This window comes from Oryctolagus cuniculus, chromosome 10 (genome assembly GCF_964237555.1).
Source record: "Oryctolagus cuniculus chromosome 10, mOryCun1.1, whole genome shotgun sequence".
NCBI lineage: Eukaryota > Metazoa > Chordata > Mammalia > Lagomorpha > Leporidae > Oryctolagus > Oryctolagus cuniculus.
The window spans coordinates 71,150,772-71,173,734 of NC_091441.1; the positions used below are offsets into that span (position 1 = coordinate 71,150,772).

At 43.0% G+C, this 22,963-nt stretch overlaps 1 long non-coding RNA gene and 1 pseudogene across 4 annotated transcripts in view; both read left to right on the forward strand.

Annotated features, from left to right (window-relative positions):
* Positions 1-22,963, forward strand: part of LOC103349284 (uncharacterized) — a 139,577-nt gene that overhangs the window by 87,637 nt on the left and 28,977 nt on the right. The window lies entirely within an intron of this gene.
* On the forward strand, positions 1,527-22,224 carry LOC127492414 (small ubiquitin-related modifier 2 pseudogene; annotated as a pseudogene).

A 22,963-nucleotide genomic window follows, 5' to 3' on the forward strand; every position in this document is an offset into this window, starting at 1 on the left:
GTTTGGGTAGTGATTACAATTTCTGAGATGCAGAATACTCTGAAACTTACCCCTGAGAGGTTTCATAGTCCTCTTCTCTGTGAGACCTGTGTCATCCTGTGTGCTGTATCTCAGTGTGTCTCAACCCCAGGACTACCAGCTGCATGTTCCTCCATGTTACCATCTAATGACATGGAGCCTTCAGGCATTCCTGGGCTGTAGGCTCACCACTTTATGCTGTAGGAATGTGTTTCCCTGCTTTTTATTCCAATTTCTTGCACCTTATGAGAAATAATTCACATCAGTGAATAAGCACAATAATTAGAGCAGTTTAAGTGAGAGTGAGTATACATACAGGCATAAGTGTGCTAACACACAAGGAGAAACACTGCTCATGGAGGGCCATAAAAAGAGAGCTGACCATGAGGAGAGAGCATGACAGATGGCTGAGAATGTGCTGTGTCCAGTAACCCGCTACATGGAGTAAGGGGTGAGTCTCTCCTTGAATATACAAGTGAGGTGGAGTGAGGGCAGAATTTAGTGTGCCTGAGGTCATCTGGGAAAGTGTCATGGTGTTTCCACCTGGAGCTCAGTGTTCAAGTGCTCAGGGTACCCCCTCCTCCTGGTTCTCAGTGAGGCTCAGGTGCAACATGGGAAAGTGGGTATGCTGTATTTGCATGTAAGGAGGTGGAGTTGTGTTGCAAACATGAGACTGAAACTGCAAAAAATATTCCATCTTTTCATTCCCTACTAACTCCCTGCTATCTGGGCCCACTCTCAATGTATTCTGTTTCGAAGAATTAGTTGCAGCTGATTTCCTCCTAGACACAAAATAAGGACATTCAACTGGTTTTTGTTTGTTTCTTCTTGGTAGTGGAGGTCAGATGTGGAGAGACGTTTGATCTTGGGTGACTTCTAAGAGGCTTCTCTCACTTCCCTCAGTTTCACTCACTAAACATCAGGGGCAAGAGAATCGCATACATCATTTCCACGATACATTTAAATGTTTCTCTTGGGGTTGGGTGATTGAGAAATTGAGGCTAAGAGAGGTGGAGGTCTCACAAATAGAAAAAAGTTGAACTCTGATAATAACTCAAGACTGTATGGCTCCAGAGCTACTAGGTCACGCAGAAGCCCTGATGATGAGTTAAGTTCTGTACAGCAAGGGGCACGAAGGGCTACATGTGTATGTAGCTGTGTAGCAGGAAGGGGATTGTCCATGCCTGTCTGGTGGTGTTTAGGGTAACAGAAGTCACTTTGTGGGATTCTTGGAGTCATGAGCTGGCCCAATGAATATGTGAGTTCTCCAGGGGTCCAGAAGTGATCAGAACAACAAGAAGTGTAGACATACAAGGTGTGCAGAATTGTGCTTGGAAGCTAATGAATTTCAAAGTCAGCTGAGTAACAGAGTCTCCACCTTGACATCACACACAAAATAACACCAAAACTCAACTGTGTGTGTGTGTGTGTGTATGTGTGTGTGTGTGTGTGTGTGAGAGAGAGAGAGAGAGAGAGAGGGAGGGAGGGAGAACAGCTGGAGGGAGGATTGGAAGGACACATTAAGGAAAACAGAAGATTAGTTTTCAGCTGTAGCTGGGAAGATTTTCCTAAGCAGCACTAAAAAACCACAAGCAATAATGAAAGAGTGGCATATTGGACAAGTTAAAAGGCAAAGCTTCTTGAATGATGACAACTACAAGCAGAGTTAAAAGAGAAGTGTGAGAGAAACTTGAAGTTGTGTATTTGCATTTCTTCCTTAATAACAGGAGTCTTGTGTTATATGGGATGATAATGGGCTGAAACTGCATTTCTGAGGCTCCCTTGTGGTTACTTGGGACCTTTTCTATGTAATCAAGGATAAGCAGCTGCTAACATTTGATTTTATGGATAAGGGAACAGAACTCAGGCATATTAAGTGACACCCAATCCCCCATCCTGCTCACTTGGAGATCTCACTAAGCAGAATATCTTCAGCCACCTTTTTGTGTGCCACACTCTGCTCTGAGCACATTACAAATACTCCCTCAAATAATCCTCATAGCATCCTTATGAAATAGGGTTCAGTGGTTTATATCACATATTTTCATTATTTAGTATGGAAACTGAGTCATGAAAGGATGTAATAACTCACCTGAGGTCACACAGCTAGTAGTCAGTAGCCAAAATTCAAACCCATACAAACCCATTCCCCTGCTCTATTCTGAGCCATTACCCATGTTGTTACCATGTATCCTGTTGTTTACCGAGTGAGGGCCATTGCTAACCATAGGCTCTGGGATCCATTCAGTTTTCTGACCTTGAAATGGTGTCTCTGGGATTTTCTTCCTTGGTCCTTGGGCAGCATGGTGAGTGAGATTCTAAAACCTATGTGGGAGTCAAGGCTTTCTATAGTGAAGAATCAGGCTTTGTGTCCCATAATTGCCTCTGTGCCCTTGACTCTGGCTACCTAGTTCGTTAGAGCAGAGCATCCTGTCCTCAGAGGCTTGCCCATGCCTTGAAATTAGAGTGGCTAATTCCTCCTCTCATTTGTCAACAAATATTTTTGAGCACAAAACTGTCTCAGGGTACATTCTGAGCCATAATATTAAAGCAATAAGTGAAAAGGACACAGTCTATGCTCTCTGGGCTCATGGTCTAGATAGAGTGAAAGTAACACAGTGTATTCAGGTGGAGAAGACACCCCAAGCATAACAGTGACTCCTGCTATGTGGAAATAAATAGAAAACAGGAAATAAAGAGCAGGGGAGTGACTGCAGCTAGGGAGTTTGGATGCCAAGTAGGAGCTATCCTTTGGAAGAAGAACACCCTACAGGAAGCAAGAGCAGAGGTCCTGGGGCATGAACAAGTTAGCAACACCTCAGCAGGAAGGTCATAAACAGCCTAGTAAAATACTTATAATTGAAATAAATATGGCTGCCAACACCTTGTATATTTGTAACCTACAAATAGTTGACCTACCAAGTCTTCATTTGAGAGAGGCACTTGAACAATAGAATGAACCTGGCTTTTGTAACTATATATTCTCTGCCACTGGTAGCTTCCCACAGGGCTTACGTTTTTTGACTCTTTTCCTTCACCTGTACTATGGGAGGAATATGTCATTTTAGCAGGATGAATGAGAATGGATTGAAGGAGTGAGAAGCAGGGTCTTGGTGTCAATGTGGGCATGTCATTGAAACCAGGCAAATGACAATGATACTGTCTGGCTCTGAAGCCTCATCTCCAGTATCTTTCCCCACTGCTGTAGTCCCAGCTGCCATCCTTACTCAAGCTGAGAGTTCCCCTACAAATACTGTGTATTTCCTTTGATAATCCTCTAATTCTTTCCCCATCATGATGGGATGGACCATAAATCCTCACATCCCACTGATTCTCCTACATAGATGCTACATACTTCCTCCACCAAATTCCACTCTAAGACAGTAGAGGTAAGGGAAGAGTGCTTTCCAGGAAAGATGTCTTTCCTCCCCCATTCCAGAAGTGCCATCCCTCTCTTTGTACTGAGATCACACTACACTACTCCCAGTCCTCAGACCATGCTGGTGTTTTTCTTTATTGTGACTTCACATAGAATTTACGTAATGTGCTTTGCTTCAACCTGTGATGAGCTCCTCCAAGAAGACTTCATGGGACTCTCTATTCTCAGATTTAGGATCTGTTTTCTATCCTGCCAAATTTTTTCACTCTCTGTTAACTTTCCTGTTTACTACTTGTTTTTCTTTCAAAATTGTACATCTTCCCATCCACCCCATCATACTGACTGTCTCAAGGTAATATACTGACATCCTGTATCCAAAGCTGTTTTAACACTACCATTACTTTGCTTCTAATGCCAACTCTTAATCTCATCAATATCAAAATGTTAGTTCAAACTCAGCAGTTATTTGTGGCAGGGCAAGAATGTGAACTCAGTGTGATTTGAGAACCTTTATTCATAACATCCACATCTAGATGTTTGGTGAATGAATGCCGTGGTATGGCCATTTAGAACATATTTGTTCATGTAAGAATTAATTTATTGGCAGTGTAGTTTAGCATGTCCATCTGTGTCAGTCTGGTTAGTATGGATCCATTATAAGCATCAATATAGAGAAATCTAATGCTCCTTCCAGGGCCACACTACCCATAGGAAAAATTTTCCTCTATTCTCTGTTTAGTCAGATGCCTTGATTTACCATCCACATGTTCCTACACATTATCATGCCATACCTGAGCTTTATAGTGTTTGCATCAATTACAGAAAAATCCCAACACAGTCCATGTTCAGACACTATCTCTCTTCCTTTTCTAAGGACTACCTTGTCAGGCACCATTAAATCCCTACTGCCTGTCCCCAGTCTGGGCAAGAGGAAACAATGTTGAAAAGGGCTTTCAATCCTCCCACTCCACAATAGCAGTTTCCAATATGCTGCCTGCAGGGATATTTTTAAATAATTCATTGGGCCAAATTTCAGCTAATTGGACATTCACTTGGTTTCCTGAAAACAGTGTTTTGGAAATCTGTTTACCTAGAATTGTCTGTAGAAAAAAAAAAGGGCTTGTGTGGATGTTTTAGCTGTGGCTGAAACACGGTATGCACTAGGATCTTTATTAAAGGCACACGAAGGGGCCAGCATTGTGGTGTATAGCTGCTAAGCTAGAGGCTATGACAGAGGCATCCATAATGGGACCTGGTTCATGTCCAGGCTATCCACTCCTGAAGAGTCCCCATGCCAATGACCTGGGAAAATCAGCTGAAGGTGCACTTGCCATCCAAATGGGAGGCCCTAAGGAAGCCCACAACTCCTAGATTCAGCCTGACTTATCCCTTGCTGTTGTGGCTATCCGGGGAGAATACCCGTGAATGGAAGATCTCTGTGTCTCTCCACCTCTCTCTAACGTTAAAATCAATGAAATAATTTTTTTAAAAAAAGTCACGTGGGTAGGATATGGGAGTAGAGCGGCCTAGAGCTCAGATGGAAGTAGAGTTTCACCCAGGGGCCCTGGCAGTGCATACTCATCTCGAGAACTTGTTCATTTCAGGAACACCAGGTTCAATGCTGTGGTTGACAGAAAGATTGAGGTGATCAAATTGGTCTCTTAGTGGTGCACATCAAGTTTGGAAAGGACCAGTTTGTGTGAAGGAGAGAAGAGCTGGGAATCCATGAGACCCATCAGACATGAGGCAGACTCAATTGAGAAGCAGATGAGGGCACTGTTGAGAGTGAGGAATTAAGTGAGTAACAGTTGGGAATCCCAGCTCCTGGCTGATGGTGTCTTTCAAAGTCAGGAAACTTGAAAAGGGAGACTCCTGAGTGGTGGAGTGAGGGAGAAAATCCTTGGTAACAACTCCAAAGCTTCTTGCATCTGAATCAGAATGGTCCTATAGCAGAGTGGTGGTGTTCTGAAACTGCAGAATGAGGCAGCTTCAGCTGATGAATGGGGCTCCAATGGGTCATTCCAAGGCAATGAGAATTGGGTCCTGAGTTTCAAAGCAGCTCAGTGGTACTTAGGGGCTGCTCATTTTTTCATGACTCTGGGAATGCAGAGCTGAGGAGAATTTGGAAACCCATGGGCTTGGAATCAACTAACCACCTCTCCCCAGAAACAGGCAAAAGTATAAAGTATGAGATAAAAACATTACTTATTAAAAACCAACATGAATCCAGTAAACACAACATGGCAATATATAAAAATTTGACAAAGAATATAAAATGTTAAACTTTGACAATGCCATCTTAGGCACATGGTTGTGCAGACAATAAGGACGGGTGGGTTGTTGGTCAGATCTGTTTGCAGAGTAAGAATCTGACCTGTTAGCCCAATGGTTTCACTTACTTTCATCATTACATAAACCTTAAATCATTTAGAAACATGAATAAAATCCATGCCTTTCTGGCTGAGCTACAGGATTACTGTAAATAGTTGTTACTGTGAACCTTTCCTGAGTACTTTGTCCTAGAAAGTTTCAAGTCCTCTCTTGAAATCTTCACAGCTTCCTAAGGCTATGAAGAAAATATACTATCATTCTAATGAAAAATGGTATTGTTAACAGAGGAAGAATGAGGAAGGCTGTGTCCTGCCACCTGAACTTTTCCCCAACCCCCCAGGCTTATGGGAGAGCAGCCCTCAATACACATGGGGTGGAGACAAGGGTGAGGTTGAGGCTGAGATATAACAAGGAGCTCAATTATCCATAGCCGCATTATCATTGGTTCCAGTTAAACATTCTATTAATTCCTGCGACATTTATAGGGGTATTTCACAGGAAATAACATCAATCCACTGCAAAGTTTTTGTGAAGATTTTCCCAGGAATATTGAAGTAACATAATTTATAACCTCACCTATTCTGTCCCCCTACCAACTCTCAACGTTAGAGAAGCATTTTGACAATTGAATGAACCTGGTCTTTGTAGTCAGCTGTACCTTGTCCTTCCACTACTACCAACTAAGTGGCAGAATTTCTCTTGGCCTTATTTAAGTTATCTATAAAATGAGATAAATCAGTTTAAACAGCATAAGGGAGAACGTAATAAAAAGTGAACCAAGGGCTTTGTATATAGCTAAGCATGGCCTTAACATAGGGAAAATAGCACTACTGCTTGGTTCTGAAAATCATCATCACCTGTGACATCTCTCAGCGTCCCATGTGTCAGAAGGTATCATTACTCTAGCTAGGAGTGTCCCCTAAATGTAACGACTTACTTCCGTTACTTCTGATCTATTACTCTGTACTCTGCTCTTCACAATCCTGTGACAGACACCCTCCTCTCCCCATTCTCACCCTACACTCCCACACAGACACAACTTTCTTCTTCCATCAAATTCTACTTAAAGGTAGTAGTGGACAAGAGGAAATATTTTCCAGCAAAGACATCCTTCTTCCTTCATTGCCAGACAGGTCCCCTGCTTTCCCTGCTGTGCTGTGGCCCTGGCAAACCGCTGCCAGTCCTCAGAGAGTACTCATGCTGCTCTTTATTTTGCTTTTCTATATAACTTCTCTGAAGTGCTGTGCCTCAACCTGTGATTACCTCTTCCAAGAAGACTTCCTAGAATTCTGTGCCTTGACTTGAGGCCCTGTTTATATGTTTCAGCACAACAATCCTATTCCCAACTTAGATAGAAATGTATTTATTGCTGGTAGTCCTCTCCATTATAGGACAAGAAATCCTATGTTCTGCATGTGTTATACCCAATAATAATGAAAATAATAACATTTACTGAGAACCTTGTGTCAGATACCTTTCAAAGTATTGGCATTACTGAGTAATAAGAATTTAAGACATATGCTTTAAACTTCTCCAATGAGAAGCTGCAATGGTAGACAATTACTCCTCTCTTCGGTACAATGAGAGATTAATACATGGATCAGTTGTAGAATAATTTACAATTAGGTAGCTCCTCATGGAACTTTGGGGGAAGAAAATTGCCTACATCTATTCCAAGGTACATTTAAATATTCCTCTTGGTGTTGGAGGTTGTGGCAGAAGATGTAAAGCTGCCGCTAGGAACATTAGCATTCCATATCACAGTGCCTGGGATCAAGTCCTGCCTTAGTCCTCTGATGCAGGTTCCTCCTAGAGCCCTTGGAGGCAGCACACAGTGCCCTAAGTCCTTGAGATCCTGCTGGACATGTGGGAGACCCAGAAGGAGTTCATGTTTCTTGGCTTTTACTTGGTCAAGCCCTGGTTGTTGCAGGCATTTGCAGTGTGAATCAGTAGATGGAAGATCTCTCTGTATCTCTGCCTTTCAAATGCATACTAATGAAAAACAACATTTGAAACTGTCAGGCCATGAATCATATTTGGGTGATCCATTTCATTTTAGTGTCACATGTAATGTGTCCCTTTTCATCTCTGATTTTTATTGAGCCTACTTTTGTTATTAGTCTTTAATGGCTAGTCATTTTATTTTGCCTTTTAAAATATCTAGCTGTTTGTTTCATTGTCTTTTCAAATATATACATATATAGGCTCTGAGTCTTATATCTTCCCTCCTACCAATTTTGTGTTTGAAGTGTTCTTATTCTTCTCCTTTCTTGAGTTACAGCTATACATTATCAAAGATCTTTCTGCCTATGTTGTATAGGCACTGATTGGTAAGGCTTTCCTCTTACTACTACCTTTGTTCTTCCCATCATCTCTGATGTATTGTGTTTGGTTTTCATTCACTTCAATGTTTAAATTTTCACTATGTTTAAAATTCCTGATTACTTCCTTGGTATACTGGCTGTTAAGGAGTAAATAGCTTTTGCAATATTCATATGTCTTTTTTTTTCATATTTGATAGCAGCTTTTTTTTATTGGTTACAAAACCTAAGTCCATATACAAAATTAGGAACACATTTAGATGCCTCTTTTGAAAGAACATTTTAGTCTTTTTTTAACTGAGTTTAAAAAAAATAAAAACAATGCAATTTTTTAAGCACTGTTTTGAAAACTTAAAAGTGCAGCAATATACTTAGTTTCCTTTATCTACGAAATGGTACAATTCCAATTCAAAACTGGTAAGGTCACAACAAATTGAATCAAGCAAATGCATACTCACGTCTGCACTACTTGATGCTAATGTTCACTAATAAATGTTAGTTTGCACTTAAACACAATATTCATATGTCTTTTAAAGTCTTGTTTGTTACTTCCAGTTTTACTTCATTTGATCAGAAACATGCTTGATATAATTTCTATTGATTAAAAAGTGGTGATAATTTTTTTGTAACCTACCATATACTTCCTATCCTGGAGAAGCTTCCAGGAGCCATGGAGAGGATGTATATTCTACAGTTTTTTGAGAAATGTTCAATGTTAGACCCCATTGATCTAGGGTACAATTTAACACTGCTGTTTCTTTGTTGATTTTCTGTATGAATGATGCATTCATTTCTGAAATTGGGATCTTAGCGCCCCTTACTGTTGTTGAAGTCTATCCCTATATGTGTGTTAATTCTTCCTTTACTTAATTGTATGCTGCAATTTACGGCATATGTATAGTTACAAGTGTTAATTCTTCTTGCTGCTTTGTGCTCTTGATCAATATATTATAATATTCATGTTAATTTTTAGTTATTTTATCTGAGGCAGAGGAATAGAAACATAAAGAGAGCTATCCTCTTGGTGTATCATCTTCAAATGCCCACGTAAACAGAGAGAAACCTGTAGAAAGTTGATAGCCAAAAACTCATTGGGTGTCCCCACCTCAGTGGCAGGACCCATATGCCCAACCCATCAGCTGCTGCCTTTCAAGGTGAGTGCCAGTTGGAACCTTGAAATAAGTGGAGCTGAGGCCTGAACTCAGCACAGCAATAAGGGATATGAACATCGCACCAGTGGTTCAAATATCATGTAGGTCACCTTGCTTATAGCAGGTGTTTATTTATTTATTTATTTATTTTTGACAGGTGGAGTTAGACAGTGAGAGAGAGACAGAGAGAAAGTCTTCCTTCCATTGGTTCACCCCCCAAATAGCCATTACGGCCAGCGCACTGCGGCCGGTGCGCTGCACTGATCCGAAGCCAGGAGCCAGGTGCTTCTTCCTGGTCTCCATGCGGGTACAGGGCCCAAGCACTTGGGCCATCCTCCACTGCACTCCCGGGCCACAGCAGAGAGCTGGACTGGAAGAGGAGCAACTGGGACAGAATCTGGCGCCCCAACTGGGACTAGAACCTGGAGTGCTGGTGCCGCAGGTGAAGGATTAGCCAAGTGAGCCGCGGCACCGGCCTAAGCACTTACTTTTATCTAGATACAGTATTGCTCAGTTTCCATACATTTTTACTTATTCCTCAAAACAAATATTGCTCCTTAGATGCTCTTATTATCCCCAATATAAGATTGAGAAACCAAGGACTGGCACTGTGACCTAGTAGGCTAAGCTACCATTGGTGGTAGCATCCCATATGAGCACCAGTTCATGTTCAGGCTGCTTCCTTTCCAATCCAGCTCTCTGCTAGGAACCTAGGAAAGCAGTGGAAGATGACCAAAATCCTTGGGCTTCTGCACCCTTGTGGGAGACTGAAAGAAGCTCCTCGCTCCTGGCTTTAAATCAGGCCAGTTATGGCTGTTGTGGTGATTTGGGGTATGAACCAGAGAAGGAAGACATTTTGCTTTGTCTCTCACTTTGTCTGTGACTCTGCCTCTCAAATTATATATTCCACAAAAAAAAAAACACACAAAGTACAGATGTAAATATGTTTAAAAATTAAGAAATTAAGGATAAGAGAGGTTGAGTTCTCACAAAGAGAAAAAGGTAGAGCTCTGATCTGAACTCAAGACTATTGCTCCAGAGTTACCAGGTCACAGTGGAGCTCTGATGATGAGGTAAGTGCTGCACCACAGGGAGCACACAAGGCTAAATACTTAGCAGGGAGAGTCCAACTCTGCCTGCCTGGTGGGTTTCAGGTGACACAAGTCACTTAGTGGGATTCTTTGGAAGAAGACTCTCCTGAGATGGGTCTCAGGATAACCCCGTGAATACAGGGGTTCTCCAGGGGTCAGAAAGTGAGCAGAGCAGCAGTAACTGCAGATGTACAGGGTTTGCACAATCTTGGTACCTTGGAGCTAATGAAGTTCAAAATCTGCTGAGGAACAGTCTCCAACTTGACACCACCCACAAAATACAACAAAATGGGTGAAACCCAAATATGTGCGAGAGAGAGAGAGAGGAGAAGAGAGGAGAGAAATGATGAGATGGAGAGAGGAATGGAGGGAAACACTAGGGAAAACTACAGAAGAATAGTTTGCAACTGTAACTGGGAAGATTTTTCTAATCAATGCACAAAACACAGAAGCAATCATGAAAAGCTTGGCATATTTCAAAAGTTAAAAGTTAAAGACTTCTGAGTGATGACAACCACAAGCAGAGTTGAAAGAGAAGTGTGAGAGTTGAAGTTATGTATCTAAATTCTGCATTACTTCCTTAGTAATAGGAGTCTTATATTATTTGGAAAGGTAAGGTGCTAAAAATTCATTTCCCATGCACCCTTGTGGTTACCTGTGACTCTTCAAAATAACCAAGATAAAATACCTACTAATAATCCTATTTAACAGATAAGAGAACAGAGGTATTAAGTAATATACCCAGTCCCCCTTCCTGCCCACTGGGAGAGCTCACTTGGGCAAACTGTCTTCATCCATGTTTTTAAAGTCAACACTTCCTACTTTCTATGTGTCACACTCTGTTCTGAGCACTTTACAAATACAGCCTCATATAATCCTCAGAGCATCCTTATTAAATAGGTGACAGAGTGTTAGTTGTAATATTTTCATTATGTAACAGGGAAACTGAGTCTTAGGAGAACTTACTGATTTACCGGAGGTCACACAGCTAGTAGGCAGTAGCCAGAATTCAAACTCAGACAAACCTGATCCCCTGCTCTATTCTCAGTCACTACCCATGTTGTCACCATGCATCCTGCTGTTTAATGAGTGAGGATCCTCACTTACCATAGCCTCTGGGATCCATTCAGCTTTCTGACATTGTGTTTCTGGGAGTTTCTTCCTTGGTCCCTGTGCAACGTGGTGAATGAGATTCTAAAACTCACCTGGGATACAAGGCTTTCTGTAGTGAGGAATCAGACTTAGGGTCCCATGAGTATCTGTGCCCTTGTCTCCAGCCACCTAGTTCATTAGAGCAGAATATCCTGGTCTCAGAGGCTTGCCTAGGCCTTGAGACTGGAGTGTCTGATTCTTCCAATCATTTGTCAACAAAGGAATGTTTAGCATAGAGCTGTCTCAGGGTACATTCTGAGCCCTGACATTAGAGCACTGAGTGAAAAGGACACAGCCCTTGCTCTCTGGAGCTCATGGTCTGGACAGAGTAAAAGAAACACAGTGTATGCAAGTGGAGAAGACACCCCAGCCATGACAGTGACTCCTGCTGTGTGGAAACAGGAAGAAAAACAAAATCAAGGAAAGAGCAGGGAAGTGATTGGAATAGGGAGATTGGGTCCCATCCAGAGCTATCCTTTGGAAGAAGCAGAACACAATACAAGAAGCAAGAACAAAACTCCTGGGGCATGAGCAAGTTAGCAGCACTTCAGGAGGAATATCATAGGCAGTCTAGTAAAATATGTTTATTTGAAATATCTATGGCTACCAACACCATGTGTATTTGTAACCTGCAGATATTTGACCCCACCAAGTCTTCACTTGAGAGAGACACGTGGACAATGGAATGAACCTGGCCTCCATAGCCATATATTCTCTGCCTGTAGCAGCTTCTCAATTTGGCTTATCTTTTTGGCCCTAAAATTATTTACCTGTACTGTGGAAAGAATATTGCCATTTTATCAGGATTGCAGAGAATGGATTGAAGGAGTGTGAGACAAGGGCTTGGCATCAGTGTGGGCATGTCCTTCAAACAAGGCTGATAGCCATGAACTGCCTGGCTCTGAACCCTCATCCACTGTGGCTTTCCCTGCTGGTGTCTGTCCCAGCTGCCATCTGTACTCAAGCTGAGAGAGTTCCCCTACAGTTAACACCTTACTTCCTTTGATTATGCTGTGTTAATTTAAGTTTTTCTTGCCCCCTCATGATGCTGTGAGACCGTCCACTCCCCAGTTCCCACAAATTCTCCTGCATAGGCGCTACATACTTCCTCCACCAAAATTCCACTCTTAAACTGTAGAGGGAAAGAAAGAATGTTTTCCAGGAAAGATATCTTTACTCTCTCATTCCAGAAGTGCCCCCCCTTTGTACTGTGATGACACTGCACACTCCCAGTCTTCAGGACATACTGGTGTTCTTCTTTGTGATACCTTTACATATAATTTACCTAGTGTTCTTTGCCTCAACCTGTGATCACTTTGTTCAAGAAGACTTCATGGAACTCTCTCTTCCCTGACTCAGGATCTATCTTCTATACTATGGGGAGCAACTCGGACTAGACTGTTACTCGAATTAAGACTTATTCTATGCATCTGCTCTCCCACAATATGGCGCTGGGAGAGGAGTAAACAGCTTCTACACAGCTGCCTCCAGTTCAACCAAGAAACTGTAGGACCTGCTCCTGATTGGAAGAGAGCAGCGTACTCGGTGTGTGGGTAGCAGAGTTGGGATTGGTGGAAGAGGACTATAAAGGAGGAGAGAGACAACATGCACCAGGAACATCTATCTGAAGGAACACCTGTGCAGCCCCCGAGAGAGCCGGCCGGCGGTGTGCCGCTCCCCCGCGGAAGTGGGGAAAGTGGCAGGGGGAACTGCCCTTCCACGGAGGTGGAAGGGACGGTAGCCAACCCGGGAAGAACCAGCAGCAAACCCGGGGAGGGCCGAGCAGACAAAAGAACAGCGCAGGGTCTAGTGTCGTTCCTCCACGAAGAGGGGGAGCGACACTATACTATTGCCAAATGTTTTCTATTCTTTATTTACTTTCCTGTTTACTACTTACAACATCCTCCCATCAAGCCCTATCATACTTTTTTGACTGTCACATGGGATATATTAACTGATATTTAATGAACTCATGTATCCATTGCTGTGGTGGCTCCATTTCCATTGTTGTCCTTCTCATACTAACTCTTAATCTTAGCAGTATTAAAGGGTTAGTTCAAAGTCACAAGTTTATGTGTGGCTGGACAAGAATGTGAACTCAGTGTGATTCTAGAACTTCTGTTGATAGCATCCAGATTTAGACATTCAGTGAATGAATGAATGCCAGATTAGGGCCATTTGGAACACATTTGTTTGTTGGAGAGTTAATTAATTTGCAGTGTAGTTGAGCATGTCCATCTCTGTCAGCCTGGTTAGTTGGGTCCATTTTCTAGCATCAATGTAGAGAAATCCAGTGCTTGCTCTAAGACCATACTACCCATATGGAAATTTTTCCTCTTTTCTTTATCTGCATGTTCCTGTGTTTTATCATGCCTAACCTGAGCTTTATAGTATTTGTGTGAATTAAAGAAAAAATACATCACAGTCCACTTCCAGACAGTAGCTCTCTTCCTTTTCTAAGGCTTACCTTAAGTCGGGTACAGTTAATTCCTTACTGTCTATCCTGTGCCAGATCTTGTGCTGGACAGCAGGAAATGGAGTAGAAAAGGGCCTTCCAAACCTACCACTCTACCACAGCATTTTCTAGTATGGTGCTTGCAAAGATATTTTAGAATGGTTCATTGGGTCAACTTTCAGCAGATTTGGACATTCACTTTTTATTTCCTTAAAATAGTATTTGGGAAATGTGTTTACTTTAAAATGGCTGGAGAATAGATGACATGTATGGAGTTTTTGTTGTAGCTGGAACTCAGTATACACTAAAATATTTATTAAAGGCATATGGAGGGACCAGCATTGTGTTGTAGCAGCTGAATCTAATGCCTGTTACAAAGGCATCCATAATGTGAGCCAGCTCATGTCCAGGCTATTCTGTTTCTGAGCCATCTCCATGCTAATGGTCTGGGAAAAGCAGCTGAACATTCCCCAATGTTTGTGCCCCTGCTATTCAAGTATGAGATCCTGATAAAGCTCCCAGCTCCTGGATTTGGCCTGGCATAGCACATGCTGGCGTGGCCAACTGGGGAGTATAGCAGTGGATAGAACATTTCTGTGGCTCTCCACCTCTGTCTCTAACTCTGACTTCCAAATCAATAAAATAATCTTTTTTAAAAATGCAATTGAGTGGGTTTGGTGAAAAGAGTTGCATAGATCTGGGATGGAAGTGGAGCTAGATCCAGGGGGCCTTGTACTGCAAACTCATGGTTCCCAACTTAATCTCAGAACACTGCTGTGCATCACAGAAAGATTGATGTGATCAAATTAGCATTTTAGTGTAGCTCTAGTGACCAGTGGTGCACATTAAGAGTAGAAGGGACTAGTTTGTATGATGAAGAGTAGCTGAGAACCCGTCAGAGCCTGAGGGAGACTCAATTGAGAAACAGTTTTAGCCACTGTTGATCTGGTGGATTTAAGTGAGTAGCAGTGGGGAATCCCTGCTCCTGGGTGATGGTGTCTTTCAAAATCAGGAAACTTGAAAATGCAGACTCCTGAATATGTGGAGTGAGGGAGAGAAGCCTTGGTAACAACTCCAAGGCTTCTTGCATCTGAATCAGAATGGTCCTATGGCAGAGTGGGGGTGTTCAGGAACTAGAATGAGGCTGATTCAGCAGGTGAAGGTGCTCCTGAGGGTCATACAAGGTGGTTGGAAAGTGGATTGAGTTTCAAGCAAACTCAGTGACATTTAGGGGCTGTTGAATTTTTATGACTTGGAGTACACAGTTGAGGGGAACTGTGAGAACCATAGGCTTGGATTCAACTAACCAACCTTTACCCAAAGCTTAAGCAAAAGTAAAAAGTATGAGGAAAAGACATTGCTTTATTAAAAAGAAAGAAGAATCCAGTAAACACAACATGGTAAAATATAAAAATTTGAAAAACAGAATTATAAAATATTAAACTTTGCAATGCCCATTTTACGTGAAATGGTGGCATTTCCATGCATCTAATATATGTACATTGATATGAACTCATGGGTTCCTGAAGTATCCATAATTGCTGCAGTCAGAAGAGGCATTTTCTCTTTGGAAAACTGCAATTATGAGCATTCCTTGTTCTTTGGGGGGGGGGGGGCTTTCCAGAGCACCTCTTATCCTTGTGGAGAAACAGTAAATGCAGATGTAGAGTTTCTGCAATGTTGAGATGTGTCTCTGAAAATATTCTGGAGCAAATCAGGTCCCACACCTTCTATAAGTATCTTGGCACTGGCATCCTCTGCCATGTCTGGGCAGTGGCACATCAGTGCCCTGTCTGGTAGCAGCATCCCATGCTGCCTCCAGGCAATGGTGTCTGCATGGCATAGCAAATGCCCTTCTGGGTTCTGTGTCCAAACTCAAGTTCTGGCTCATGTGCACAGCTTCTCAGGTTTTAGCCTGGTATTGAAGCTGTCTGAAAACAGTAAGAAAAAATTCATTGCTAGTCCTATGAGAGTACTGTCTAAGGTAAAGTTAGATGTCTCTAACCCTTCTCCAAGAATCATTCATTCCCTCCAAGCCTATATTGACTGATAGAATGCCAGTGGTGAGAACAGCTCTGGGGCTGAGGCTCTGGGATCTGGGGCAGGGCCTCATTGTTACATTGTAACCCTGTAAGCACTGCTGCATTCCCTCAGTTGACACTGGTTCTCAGAGAATCCTGTGGAGTTCCTTACCTAGGTGTAGAAGCTCACTGTGAAGTTAGTTTCTTTCTTAGTCTCCACTGTTCAGTACACAATGCTCCTTGAGGAGAATGATATTGGTAATTCATCAGTGTTCCCTGACATTCTTGAAACACACTTATGTTTATTCTTACCTTCATTGCATTCCACCTGTTACAATATGATGCTGTCCTTCTTTGGATTAGGCTCAAACTGCAAACATTTTTCTTTCATTTTCTCACTTATTTTAAGGCTCACAGGATGTAGATTTTGGTCAGTGTCTGGGAAGATACTCACAAGTGTAGGAACCAAGGTCACATTTCAGATTCAGCTCCCAGGGCACATTGAATACCACATCTCAGTCCACCAGAAACACAGAGAAATCTGGGATGCAGGGAATTCAGAGAAGTAGAATAGGATCCTCAATGTCTTGATGAAGAAACAGAGACCAAGAAAAATAAGAAATTTTCCTGAGCTTAGTTGACATTGTGGCACAGACAGGCTGAGCTGCTATCTGTGACACTGACATTACAGATGGGTGTAAATTTGTGTCCTGATTGCTCCACTTCCTATCCAGCTCCCTGGTAATGAAAATCTAGGGAACTAGCAGCTGATTACCCGAGTGCTTGGGTCCTTGCCACACTTTGGGAGACCTACGTGACTCCTGGTTGTCCTGGCTCAGTGTCAGCCATTGTAGCCATTTGGAAAATGAACCTGCAGGTTGAACATCCCTCTTCTCGCTCCTCTCTGTCTCCCCTCTCCCCCTTTCTCTCTCTCTCCTCCCCCATGCCTCACTCTCTCTCTCTGCAACTGGCTTTCAAAAAATACATAAATCATAAAAAAGATGTCCCTATCTCTAAAAACAGTTGAACAGATGAGTCACTGCACAAGCCTTGGCCTCACCCTTCCTTCTCCAAAGTACAGAACTCACCCTCTAGGTCCTATACATCAGGATTTTAGGGATGTTTGGGTCAAATATAGTTATTTCAACTGTTAGAAGAAAAACATGTGCATATGTTCTGAAACAAACATTTTGCCATGGTTCTATAGTTCTATTATATTCAGTCATTTTGGATCACTGGGTGATAAAATAGGACCAAAGAACACTAAAATCGTCAAGTAGTGCTCACAGTCATCCATAGAATGAATTATTGTGACTACCTCGAGAACATAATGCTCCTATGCCAGTAAATGAGCTTCCTGAGAGCAGGGGCTCTATCTATCTTGTGCACACTCTCTCCCCAGAATTTCTGCAAGTGACTTGGATAAAGAAATCGCCCAGATACAGACTGGATGAGTGGATAAAAACCAAATTGCCTACAAGAAATTGGCCAGTAAAGACAGAGACTGAAAGGGAAAAGATGGGAAAAGATATTTTCTGCAAATGGATACTAGATTGAGCAAGAGTAGCTATAGCTGGATCAGAAAAAATAGATTTTAAGGTAAAAACTGGGATAATAGATGAGGGCTACTTTATGATGATCAAGGGATTAATTCAACAAGATGATGCAACAATAGTAAATGTATATGCTCAATCCTGGAGCATACAAATATATAAAACAGACATTATTGCATTCAAAAAGAGAGATGAAGTCTAATGCAGTAACAGTGTGGGACTTCCATCCTGGATCTTAATCAATAGAGAGAGATCACCTGGACAATAAAGTTAACAAGTAAACATCAAGATGCAATACACTATAGACAAAATGGACACAACAGATGACTACAAAATATTTCACCCAGCACCTGCAGAATACATACTTTTCATCTACACATGGAACAGTTTACAAGATAGATGATACATACAACCATAAAGCAAGTCTTAATGAATTCAAAAATAAAAATTATACTTTGGGGCCGGTGCTGTGGTGCAGTAGATTTATCCTCTGCCTGCGGCGCCGGCATCCCATATGGGCTCTGGTTGTAGTCCTGGCTGCTCCTCCTCCAATCCAGCTCTCTGCTATGGCCTGGGAAAGCCGTAGTAGGTGGCCCAAGTGCTTGGACCCAGCACCCACGTGGAAGACCGAGAGGAAGTTCCTGGCTCCTAGCTTTGGATTGGCACAGCTCCAGCCATTGCGGCTATTTGGGGAGTGAACCAATGGAAGGAAGACCTTTCTCTGTCTCACTGTCTGTAACTCTACCTCTCAAATAAATAAATAAAATCTTTTAAAAAATATATTTTATCTTTTCTGATCACTATGCAAGAATAGTAGAAATTAACTACAAAAGAACCAAAATATATACAAATATATGAAGGCTCAATAACATACCAATAGGAAAATTTTTAAATTCATTGAAACCAATGAAAATAGAAAGACAGCACACTGAAACTGATGGGAAATACCAAAAGCACTACTCATAGAAACATTTATAGGAATAAGTGCCTACAACAAATAACTAGAAAGACTTCAAATAACCTAACAAAGTATCTCAAGAACCTAGACGGGCCAGAGCTGTGACATACTAGATGAAAGCACCAGCCTGCAGTGCCGGCATCCCACATGGGCACTGGTCCGAGTCCTGGCTGCTTTTTTTCCAATCCAGCTCTCTGGTATTGCCTGGGAAAGCAGTGGAAGATGGCCCAAGTGCTTGGGCCCCTGCACCCGCATGGGTGACCTGAAGGAAGCTCCTGGCTCCTGGCTTCAGATCAGCTCAGCTCTGGCCATTGCAGTCATTTGGGGAGTGAACCAGCATAATGGAAGACCTCACTCTCTCTGGCTCTACCTCTCTGTAACTCTGTCTTTCAAAGAAATGAAGTAATTCTTAAAAAATAAAGAACCTAGAAAAAAAGGAAGAGACTAATCCCAAGGTCAAGGGAAAGAAAGAATAAAGACTAAATAATGAAATAATGAAATGGGCAAGAAGGAAATCAGACCCTCAACACAATTTCCATAACACTGCATGCAGCATGTCCACCAAGAAAGAGTGGTGTGTTTGCATTGCTGCTGTCTCAGCTTATTTGAGAATAGAACAGTCATCAAATACAAGAGAACAATGACACTGATTTTGCTTTTCCAACCAATTGAGTGTAACCTGATTTGAGAAACCTCTCACAATAAGGAGTTATATGTTGGTAAAAGTAAGCAGAAGGTATAGGGTTTGTCAAGTTTCAGCAAAGGAATGTTGAAAAGAACATTCTCATCGGTGGCTAGGAATGTCAACTGGAAAATCTTTGCCAAGCAACAGGGCAGGAACAACATCAGGAATGTACAGAGACTCATCCAACAGTCCCTTTAACAGGAATATGACCTGGAGAAGTACTTCGTAGTTAATAACAGATATACAGAATATATATGTATATGATTTCCCTTGAAACATTTTTATAATAATAAACATTTGAGTCATTTAAGCAACATTTATAAGTGAGAAGTGTGATCTAGTATTCCATGAAAAATTGCACATGTGTCTAAGAGAATGAGGCAGATTTTGAAAAAGCAGATGATAATAGACTGCTAAGAACTAATGTTACTAGTAGGGTGGGGAGAGGGAGTGCAAGACATGTGTGCACCCTCTCCTTCCTCCACCACTGTCACCTCCTTCTTCTGCCACTCCTGGTGCTGCTTGTGTGCTCCATTGGTGTGGACCTGGTGCCTCTTTTGTGAAGCGACAGCTGAAGAGACTCCAGCACTATCCATGGCTGGCGAAAAGCCCAAGGAAGGAGTCAAGATTGAGAGCAAATACCATATTAATTTGAAGGTGACGGGGCAGGGTGGTTCTATGGTGCAGTTTAAGATTAAGACCACTTAGTAAACTAACGAAAGCCTATTGTGAACGACAGTGTTTGTCAGTGAGGCAGATCAGATTCTGATTTGATGAGCAGCCAATGAATAAATCAGACACACCTGCACAGTTGGAAATGGAGGAAGAAGATACGATTGATGTGTTCCAGCAGCAGATGGGTGGGGTCTACTGAAAAGGAGACCTGCTGCTTTACTCCAGAACTCTGTCCTTACAGACCAAGAACATATTCTCAGCTAGAAAACTGCGATTGGGTTCCATCACATCCTGACTACTACAGCATAGTTTTCTCTATTCTTTCATTTCCCCTCCCCATTCCTTTATTGTACATAAAGTAACTGGTGTATGTGCACAAGCATATTGCATTTTTTCTTTTCTTTCTCTCTCCTTTTTTTTTTTTTAACTAAATGGCCAATGGTATGTTTTGATTGACATCAAATGGAGATGGAATGGGGAAAAATAAGGGGCCAGCGCTGTGGCATAGCGAGTAAAGCCACCACATGTAGTGCCGGCATCCCATATGGGCGCTGGTTCAATTCCCGGCTGCTCCAATTCCAATCAAGCTCTCTGCTATGACCTGGGAAAGCAGTAGATGGCCCAAGTCCTTGGGTCCCTGCACCCATGTGGGAGACCTGGAGGAAGCTCCTAGATCCTGGCTTCAGATTGGTACAGCCCTGGCTGTTGCGGCCCATTGGGGAATGAACAACGGATGGAAGACTCTGTGTGTGTGTGTGCATGTGTGCGTGTGTGTAACTATGCCTTTCACATAAATAAGTAAATAAACATTTTAAAAAAGCACATATGCTATCCCATGTAGAAAGGATTCCTACTTGGCCATGGTTTCCCTACAATGAATATTACAAAACATCAATGAGAGAAACTCAAGTAGGCAGAATTAGCAGAAAGACTGCCAATGTTCATAGATTACAAATTAATATTATTAAAATATCTATCCAAAGTAATTTATAAATTCCAGGCAATCCACATCATAATATGAGCCACATTATTCACACAACTAGAAAAACAATCCATTCAAAAGACACCAAACTTGCTTTTACTCCTATAGGAGGTGGGATTCTTTTCTTCAAATCCCTTTAATATTTTATTAATGTGAGTTGCGGGAATTCAGGCAAGATTTATCCACATCTGATTTAAAGTAGAGGGCTGAGGATAAGAATGTAATCTGTACCCCAAATTAAAAACCAAGGGTCCCTAGCTGGCTTCAACCACCAACCTTTCAGTTAAGACCTGAGTGAACTGGGGCCAATGCTTCTGCTCAGCACATTAAGCTGCCTTCTGCAGTGCTGGCATCCCATATGCATTCAGGTTCCAGTCCCAGCTCCCCACTTCCAATCCAGCTCCCTGCTAATGTTCCTGGGAAAGTAGCAGAAGATGGCCCAGGTACTCGGGCCACTGCACCCACTTGGGAGACCCAGATGAAACTCCTGGCTCTTGGCTTCTGCCTGGCCCAGCCCCTGCTAAAATGGCCACTTGCGAGAGTAACCAGTGAATGGAAGATCTTTCTTTTTGTCTCTCCTCTCTCTCTAATAATGCCTTTCAAATAAAATAAATAATTCAAAAAAAGAAATGAGTGAGCTAATGATGATACAACAGGAACAGACACTGCCTTCTGTGCACGCCCTCTCGCCCCCATGCTGCAGCACCTGGGATCCTCTCCTTAGTGTCACTGTGCCAGCTCCAGAAGCCTCTGAGAAAAAGAACAGTGTGGGACAACCTGCAGCTACCCTAATGTCACTTTAAAACCTCAGAAATTTCTGCCAGTAACAAAATTATAAACTGTAAAAGGCAGCATGTAGAAGGAGGTGCTTCCTTTCTTTAAGAGACCAAAACAACATGATTATGTCACCCTTTATATGGGGGTTGTTTTCAAGTTCTCTGGACAGCACTGGAAAGGCTATGATACGGACCAGCACTGTGGCTGAGGCTGTGGCTGTGACCTAGCAGGCTAAGCCTTCACCTATAGCACCAGCAATCCATAAGGGCACCAGTTCTTGTTCCAGCTGATCTTCCTCAGATTCAGCTCTCTGCTAGTGGCCTGGGAAAGCAGTGAAAAATGGTGAAAGAGGCTGGGGCCTTGCACCTGCATGGGAGACCCTGAAGGAAGACCCTGGCTCCTGGCTTCAGATCAGCTCAGCTCTGGCCATTGTGGCCATTTAGGGAGTGAATCAGCTGATGGAAGAAGTTTTTCTCTATAATTCTCCCTCTCTTTGTAATTCTCCCAAATAAAAAAAAAATAAAAACCACATTGAGTTAAAAAAAAAAGTCTCTGGCACCTGGAGTGCTCCCTCTCCCAGCCGGGCAGGTGCCCTGAGGGCTTGGCAACTCCATTTTCTACAGCTCTTTTTCTTAAGCGGGATCCGCATCAGGAGTCCTCCGGGGGGGCAGCAGGCCACCCTAGCCCTCTGAAGCCTGCAAGCCAGGCTGAGGGTCATTACTGGTGCCCTTGGTGCACAGGGGCCTCGGCTTCTCCAGAGGGTAAAGGTGAGGGCTGGGCGGGGCTTGGGAAAGAGCCCCTGACTCGAGGTGGTGGGCGTGGCTTGTGTGAACAAGGTTGTTCAGAAGGGCTGAGGGCTGCTTTGGAGGCCCTGTTGTGTGCGCTCTGGGCCATCTGGTCCCTGGGAAGGAGCTCACTGGTGCTGGCTGAATGGAGCACGGATTGGTTCTTCGCAGAGGGCCTGTGACTCAGGGGAGGGGGTGCTGGGCACGCTGGGTGTGGAAGGTGGGGAAGGCAGGGCTGTGCTGGGCATGAGGGTGACTTCTGTGCTCCCGCGCAAGGATGGACCCTAAGAAGTGAAGGTGGCTTCCCAAGGTCAGGGGGAAGTAGGCAGGCATACAGGCTAAAATTGATTAGATTTGTGAAACTGGAAGACCACGCCTTTGCCACTCCCCTGTGTGACCTCATGCCCTTACCTGATGCCTTTGCCACGCCCCTGTTTGGCCTCACTCCCCTACCTGGCCACACCTGGGTACCCACCAGCCAATCAGGTTAATTAACCACTCCCCTTTGGAAGTGGGTTAAAAGCCGGGACGTGGTGTGGCCTGGCCTGCTCTTCTTTCCTGGCCTCTTGTCAGGAGGGGGCTTGCTGTAGCCCTGCACCTCCATGGCCTTTGTGCCATGTGCTCTAGGC